This window comes from Callorhinus ursinus, unplaced genomic scaffold (assembly GCF_003265705.2).
Source record: "Callorhinus ursinus isolate GAN/ISIS: 27379988/994484 unplaced genomic scaffold, GSC_fseal_2.0 scaffold6, whole genome shotgun sequence".
Classification (NCBI taxonomy): domain Eukaryota; kingdom Metazoa; phylum Chordata; class Mammalia; order Carnivora; family Otariidae; genus Callorhinus; species Callorhinus ursinus.
Window position 1 is genome coordinate 8,188,178 of NW_027397068.1, and position 8,428 is coordinate 8,196,605.

Consider the following 8,428-nt stretch of genomic DNA (forward strand, 5'->3'; position numbering starts at 1 on the left):
GCACAAGTAACCTGTATAATTCAATATGTATATAGTGTCCGTGTACAAGAAACTCTACTAGATACTGTGGGACATGTGAAGGTAAAAGAACTATGATTCTTACCTTCTAGAAGTATACTGTCTACTGTAGAGATAAAACATGAATACAAATATTAAATATTATGTGATCATTGCTATAAAATGATAATAAGAGATATAGCCAATGTTAGAAGAGGGACAAAATTTTGCCTGGGTAACTAGAGAAAGAAGTGGCAGTTTATTTATTTATTTATTTTTATTTATTTAAAATTTTTTTTAAGATTTTATTTAATTTTTTGACAGAGAGAGAGAGAGATAGTGAGAGAGGGAACACAAACAGGGGGAGTGGGAGAAGGAGAAGCAGGCTTCCCGCCAAGCAGGGAGCCCGATGCGGGGCTCCATCCCAGGACCCTGGGATCATGACCCGAGCCAAAGGCAGACGCTTAATGACTGAGCCACCCAGGCACCCCTATTTATATATTTTTAAAGATTTTCTTTATTTATTTGACATAGAGTGTGAGAGAGAGAGAGTATAAGCAGGGGGTGGGCGGGCAGAGGGAGAGGGAGAAGCAGGCTCCCCACTGAGCCCAATGCGGGGCTCAAACTCTATCCCAGGACCCTGGGTTCATGACCCTAGTTGAAGGCAGACACTTAACCAACTGAGCCACCCAGGTGCCCCTGAGCTGGACTTTTAAACATTTTGACAGGCAGATGTAATAGAGGAAGCATTCCTGGCAACAAAATGACACAGGAAAATTATATTATTTGGTGTAATGCTAGTTTAAAATCAGATAGCCCCTGAATTATCAGTAGTATAACAAAATAGAGATTTATTTCTCAATCACTTAGTTTAGGGAGGGCATTCAATGAGCAGCCTTTGCAGTGATTCAGGGATGTGGGCTCTGCTTTTGCATGGTTTCACTGGGGCCTCAGAATCTCTCCTTCCAGCCAGTGTATGAGGAGCAATAGAGATTGTGGAGGATTGAATGGGAGACTTTTGTGGTCTAGGCCTGGAAGTGACAAACACCACTTCTACTCATATTCCCCTTGTCTTTGTCTTTTGAAAATTTGATTATAATGTGCTGTAGTGTAAGCCTCTTTGAGTTCATCTTACTTGGAGTTTGTTAAATTTCTTGAATATTTATATTCATGTCTTTCATCAGATTTGGGAAGATTTCAGGTATTATTTCTCAAATATTTCCTCTGCTTTCTCTTTCCCTCTTCTCCCACTGAGCCTCTCACAATGCATATGTTTCTCTACTTGATTGTGTCTCATGGGTCCTTTTAGTTTTGTTCACTTTTCTTCAGTCTTTTTCTTAACCTAATAATTTTCATTAATCTTTAAGTTTGCTGATTCTTTCTAATGCCTGCTCAAATCTGACTTGACTCTCTCTACTGAATTTTTAATTTTTTATCTTACTTTTCAGCTCCAGAATTTCTTTTAGGTTATCTTTAGATTTTCTATCTCTTTATCGATATTTCCATTTTGTTCATTCCTTGTTTTCTTGACTTTCTCCACAATTTTTCTTTAGTTCTTTGAGCATCTTTAAGACAGTTTTTTCATACTCTCTATGTAATAGATTTGCCATCACGTCTTTTTCAGAGACAGTTTTTGTTGGTTTAGTTTTTTCCTTAAAGGGGCAAAACTTTCCTGTTTCTTTGTATGCCTTATGATTTTTTGGTTGAAAACTAGATATTTGAACCTAGTAATGTGGCAATTCTGGAAATAAGATTCACCCCCTTCCCCAAGGTGTGCTGTTTTTTATTATTGTTTGTTTATTATTTTTGTCTTTTTGATTTTTGTAGGCTGTCTCTATGCCAAGGATCCCTCTGAGGTATAAAGTTAAGGTCTTCTCAGATCCTTTCTGAGCCTTTCCTTGAAAATGCATGGTAACTTTCTAATTTTCCCCATATATGCAATTGTTTTTCAATGTCTTAGTCTTTAATATCTGGCATTCAAAAGGGAAAAAGGAAAATGAGAGGGGAGAAAAGGGCATTGGCTTTTTAAATTCCCTAGAAGTTACTTTAACTGGAAGGGGAGGGGCTTGAAACAATGGGGGAGAGGAGCAACAATGACTGCCCACCTTTTTGTCTGCATCTTTGTGATCAGAGGCATCAATCAGTTTGCAGAGCATTTGGAGGACAGGGTTCTCTCTGGCCTGCCAGCTGTGGGCAGGCTGCTCCAGGAACATATGCACAGTGTCGGCCACAAGGCTGGGGGTAGGAGATGGGTAGCTGTTACTGTGCTAAGAGCCGAACTTGACTCCATTTACTGTCCATGCCTTCCCTTGGAAGTTGCAAGTCTTCAGTAAACTCCACAAAGTTCCAAAATAATATAATATCAGACAGATTCTGCCAATACAATTATTATCTAGGTGGGGAGACAGATTCCTGGTGCTTCCTACTCTGCCATCTTCCCAGAATCCTTGGATGACTTTTTATTCTCGAATGATTGTTAAATCAAGGAACCTGGCCATGATCTCATCTGGAAGTAGAAAATAATTTTCAACAGAGCTGGTTTAACACAGAGGAATTTCTGTTTGCTTAGAAGAGTTCAGCTTTTTCTATAAGTTGGTTACCTTAACAAATGTGGCTAACAAGTTGAAGGAAGAATTTGATGGGATTTTGAGTGAATATCTGCGGTAGTAGAATGAGTGAGTTGGAGAAGAAGTTCTAGTTTTAGTCCTACTGAGTTGAGGTGTCAATGGGACTTCTGGGCGGAAGTGTCTGGCAGTCACAGGAAATGCAGAACTGGATCTGGAAGAGAAGTAAGGGCTAGAAGCAGGGATTTGGGGGAAAACCCATGACAGTTGCCTTTTGTCCTCCCACACTACCCTCAGTGTCTCAGTGTGAGAGGGCACCAGGCTGAATTAAGGTTCTGGTACAGACAACAATTCTTAGATGTATGTTTGGCTCTTGTACTTAATAACAAACATCTCTACAGTAGAACCACTGGTTGATATCAAAAAATATTCTGAGTGAGGTTTCAACCTAACCATCTCTCTGATGAGTCTAGCCATATCAGGTAAATATTGTCTGTTTTAATGGCTGGTTCATGAGCAAAGTTGTAATTTCAGTGACTCAAACCAATCTAGTCCTTAGATTTAACTGAATCAGACAAGGCTTACAAAACAAACAAGGACTGGATTGTTAAAAGGAAAGAAATATATGCAGAAAAAACTGTTGCAAAGTAGGTCTATATCAGCTGATCTATAAAAGATAAGACATTCATAATAAGCAGAGCTAATAATTTAGACAGTTTCTTATGTGATAGAATTTTACCCATGAAAAGGGGTTCATCCAACTGGAAAATGGCCTTGGGTAAAACAAATTAGGAAGGTGACCCAAGATATGTGGTTTTAGGCCCAATTATGGACTTTCAAATCCTATTTGCAGCTTTAGTTGGTTAAGAAGGCAACCCTATCTCTCAGGGCAAATGAGTATAATTGTGACTGGATAAGAAAAAAGAAAATGTATATTAAAATAAAAAACATAATAAACATATTTGAATCTATGATGTTAGTGATTTTCTAATAGTTTCCCAATATCTGTACTAATCAATTCTAGAAGCACTGCATCAATATTTATATTGTTTTTAAGGTGTTTAAAGCATTTCTGGAGTCTGGTATATTATAGACTGGTAAGAAATATAATTAATTTATAATCAATGTATAAATGTTAGGAGAAATCTTATTTAATACATTAAAACTTTATTATTTGTTAGTTATGTAATAAACATGGAAATAGTTAGAAAAAGTCAATAATTTAAAAATTAATAAAGAGGAAACTAGACAGAGTCTAAATTGCCATGATCATTCTTCTTTGTGTTTAAAAGCATCTATCAATAATTAAGAACCTAGTTAAATACAACAAAGTTAACCTATCTCTATGTCACAGGATGGCACAATGATCCTCTTCCAAGACTGAGTGTCAGAAGTCAGGGCCCTTCAGTCTCTCCTGGCTTACCCTTTCCCGAGATAGAGCCCTTTCCTTTTCCCAGACAGTAGCTTTCTTCATCATCAGTAGCCACTCTCACCTTTGGGATGTATTCCTTTTTTGCCATAGAAAAGAAAAAGCACATTTCTCTCTGACTCCTTTTTTGAATTTTCTGAAATGTTCAAGAGAGAGCTTGTTGATATTAAGACATTATCAAATGGTAGTATAGTTGTTAGTGTAGCTTGTCTATGAATGTTTGCATCTCTGCAAACCAGTGATGTTTTCTGGGATTCCATCGAAAGCAAGGGAAAGAGAAGAGCCTAAGACTAAGCAGTGTCAAAGGGTAAAGGGAAAAGCTACAATACAGAATAACTCTTGAGGTACCTGATGGGCTCCCACCATGGGAAGCTCTAATTTGAGGTGTTCTCCAGCCCCTCTGAGGTTGGGTGGGCAGGGGAGAGATGGAATTGAAAGGCACTGTCATAGCCCCTTCCTAGGGCTCCCTGGATGTCAGCAGTGCTGAAAGCAGCCCAGAGGGAATCAAGCAAGCACAATGCTTTTTCAGGTGTCTGCACAGGTGATGAAAAGAAACAGGGTATCATGAAAAAGAAAGAAACCAGTTTGAGAAGACCCTCTTAGAACATACGGAAAGATAAAATAGTCAGAAAGTAACAGAGAGCGCATATCCCCTCAATTAATGGCAGAGCCAGGGACTGGGGTTTCTTGTCTCTCAAGTCAATTTTTTTTTTTTCTCCAGAGGAGTCCCAGGAGGGCCAGAGAATGTTCTATCTACAGACTTTCAGTGAATCTATTTTTGTCTCACACCTTTTTTGCTGCTGCTGTAGTGCCTGGATCTTTGTTTTTTAGTCTAGAGCATTTCTCACATTAACATGCTCTACAACAGGGATTGGCAAACTATGGTCCATGGGTCAAATACGGCCAGTCATCTCTTTTTGTATAGTTTGGGAGAGCTGAGGGTAGTTTTTACATTTTATTTTTTCTTTCAAGTATATAATATATAAATATATGTGCTCTCAAACTACATAGAATTATAGAGATAAAATTTCAATTTCATTGAGATATAATTTTATTGAGATATAACTGGCATACAACATATATATATATATAAAAAGTATATATATATATATATATATATATATATATATATATAAGCTTGAGGTTGTACAGCATAATGCCTTAACTTACATATATTGTGGAATGATTACCACCATAAATTTGGTGAACATCCATCACCTCATATAGTCACAAAAAATGTTTTTTCTTTATGATGAGAACTTTTAGGATCTACTCTCTTAGCAACCTTCAAATATACTGTATAGAAGTGTTAACAATAGCCATTATATTGTATATTATATCCCTAGTACTTATTCATCTTCTAACTGAAAGTTTGTACTCTTTGATCACCTTCATCCAATTTCCCAAAATGTAATTTTAAATTACATTTTAGCGTTTGTATTTTTAAATGGAATTTTGGTAAATATGAAATTAATAATATTTAGCACTCCTATGTTCATTACTCATGTGGCACTGTCACTCTGGTTGCAAGATTCACAACAACAAAAAAAGGAAATTCTGCAATAAATGACAATATGGATGAACACGGAGGACATTATGCTAAGTGACATGAGGAGGTCATGGAAAGACAAATAGTGCATGATTCCACTTATAATAGGTATCTAAAATAGTCAAATTCAGGGGTCGCTGGCTGTCTCAGTTGGTAGAGCATGTAACTCTTGATCTCGGGGTTGTGAGTTTGAGCCCCATGTTGGGTACAGAGTTTACTTTAAAAAAAAAGTCAAATTCATAGAGTTCATAGAATCAAAAAGTGGACTGCTGGTTGCTAAGGTCTGGGAGGGAGAGGAAATGGAGATTTATTAATTAAAGGGCATAAAGTTTCGGTTAAGCAAAATGAATAAGCTCTAGAGATCTACTGTACAACATTGTACCTATAAACAATAATGTGTTGTACTCTTAAAAACTTGTTGAGGGTATATCTCATATTAAATAAGATTAAAAATAATATTTTATAATGTGAAAATTATATCAAATTAAAATTTTAGTGTCTATAAATAAAATTTTATTAGAACCTGACCATGCTCATTCCTGTATGTATTGTCTATGGCTGCTTCTGTGCCTCAACAACAGAATTGAGTGGTTGCAACAGAGACTTGCATAGCATCCTCAATTTTGCCTCTTGACTCATAAAATCTAAAATAGTGACTACCTGGCCTTTACAGAGAAAGTTTGCCAACTCTGAAGCTAGATTGTGGGTTCCTCTGCCCTGCTGTATCTGTGGCATTCCTTTATCTGCTTTGTTTCTTCTATAAATTTATTGAAATCACTTTATTGATGGCTCCTCTTATTCTCTTTGTCATTGCAAGTTCATTCCATTCTATTCCTTTGCTAATATTTTGGCAAGCTAAAAAATAGCTAAAATATATATGCATGTACTATGTCCTAAATGACATATATGTGATATAAATCATATATGTATCATTTAATATACATTAAATGATAGAGAATAGTCTCAGTGCAATAGGCAAGTACTGTTATTCAATCTATTTTGCAGGTAGGGACACTGAGGTCAGGGAGGTTAAGTAACTTTCCCAGGGTCATCATGAAGCTAGCAAATGTTGAGGCAGGATTCAAAGAAGCCCAGGTAGTCTGGCTCCAGACTCGTACCCACTGCACCATACTGCAGTGCACTGCTATTGATTCTTGTGAGAAAGGGGAGGCAGCTGGTGTGGCTGGTCCACCATCATGGTCAATAAGTCACCAATGTAGTTTAGAATAAACAAAGAAATTTGAGAAGTTTTGTTAGGAGGAAAGGGGTAGGACGAAATGTGCCCAAAGTGGAAGAAGGTGGAATTCTGTGCTCACCAAATGTTAGTTTCTTTGGCGTCACCGTTTTGCTCAAGGGTAACCATGTATTTCTTGTTTGGCAATATTACTGACATAGCCAACTGAAGAACCATGGTAGAGGGGAAGACAGTAGACTATAGGGCTCGTGATCCCAATTTTTCTAAAGATTTGAAGGATCTCCGTTTTTTAAATGCCAGAAGTGTTTCCAAAAGTCTTTCAGAGAGATGGTCTGTGAAAGTAAAATTCTTGGACAAATTGATGGGAATGAGGTATACCAAATTGCTCTATTGGAGATTCAGAATTTTCATGAGTAAAGTAAATGATCTCAGAAGTGTTTGCATTAAATATTTTTTTATTTTTAACCTGATTTTAAAATTTTTATTTATTTTTTTGCCTGTATAATATCTGTCAACATTCTGAGGAACTAGTGTTCTGTGGAATATACTTTGGAAAATATTATTGCCCATCTTTAGCTATACAGCAAAGTTTCAAATTATGCTTACACTGTAATGTGAAGAAAAAAATTCTTTATGTTATCTACAACGAATCTCATCTTTTCCCTGAACTTTTATCTGTGGAGTAGTAGGAAAACAGATTGACTCAATCTGTCATCTGGGATAAACAAAGGCCAATATGATATTAGGAGCTTTTTTGTTACTTATTTGGGAAAGATACTTACTCAGTTTCTCAGATGGCCTTCTCCAGCGGCTGCTTCTTTCTCTAAGGAGGCATCCAGGGGTGTCAGGGAAGAGGATCCCGGCTCATGCTGGTCCTGGGAGGCGCACTCACAGTTACCTGTAGGTCTCTGGAGTAATGTCTTGTGGCTGACTGGGTGCTGCTGGCCCTGTTATAGGCAGTCTACAGCTGATGTCACTTAATTTGTTTTCTTTGTAAGGATCCAGCAGTGCTCTTGGCTGACCTGGCCTCACTTTGCTCCTGGGTAACTTCCTTGGCCTTTGTCCAGCGTGGTGCCCCAGCGGCTACTAAGCCTCCTCTGTGAGGTCACCTTGCTCTGCCCAGTAGGCCCCTTGACAGGCCCACTGTCCCTTGGCTACACAAATGCAGGAACTGGGGAGGTTTGAGAAAGCTCAACCTTAGAACCTTCCCTTTCCGCACATACTGCATAGTCAAGGAGCTGTGTTTGCATCCCAGGTTGTTGTATTTGGGGCAAAGGGGACAACTTGAAAGATGCTCTTTTCCCAGAGTCTTCCCTGACAAAACGAATGGGTTACTACAGCTCATATCTGTCTCATTGATTTTATCCTCACTTATATAATGCACATTTCCCTGATGTCCAGGGAGGAGAAATGAGACACAGGTTTTATAGCTTCCAATCTCTTTCTTTCTTTTCTCTCCCCAGGCCAGAAACAGCCAGATGTCTTTTTAAATTTCTTCTTCATTATGTCTTCCCCTGTCTGTCCTGGTTGTTGGTAGGGACATGGGACAGCCCTCCACATAAGTAAATCCTATATTCTAAGTCCTTCAGCCTACTCTTTGCTGAAATAACATCCTGTGAACAAGGTTTGTTAACTTGCTACATATCCAGTTTGTATGTAGAGTGCCAAAAACTGACTTTCTCTTTGTCCTTTCT

General features: G+C 37.9%; 1 long non-coding RNA gene across 2 annotated transcripts; it reads right to left on the minus strand.

Annotated features, from left to right (window-relative positions):
- Nucleotides 1-552: 552 nt before the first annotated feature.
- LOC112814444 (uncharacterized) lies at nucleotides 553-7,780 on the minus strand. Of its 2 annotated transcripts, XR_012378409.1 has the most exons (4): nucleotides 7,517-7,780; nucleotides 4,055-4,126; nucleotides 2,598-2,775; nucleotides 553-2,503 (listed from the first exon to the last, which is right to left on the minus strand). It is a non-coding gene; the product is annotated as an uncharacterized lncRNA (long non-coding RNA). The 2 variants fall into 2 exon arrangements; XR_003205767.2 differs by lacking the exon at nucleotides 4,055-4,126.
- Nucleotides 7,781-8,428: the final 648 nt, after the last annotated feature.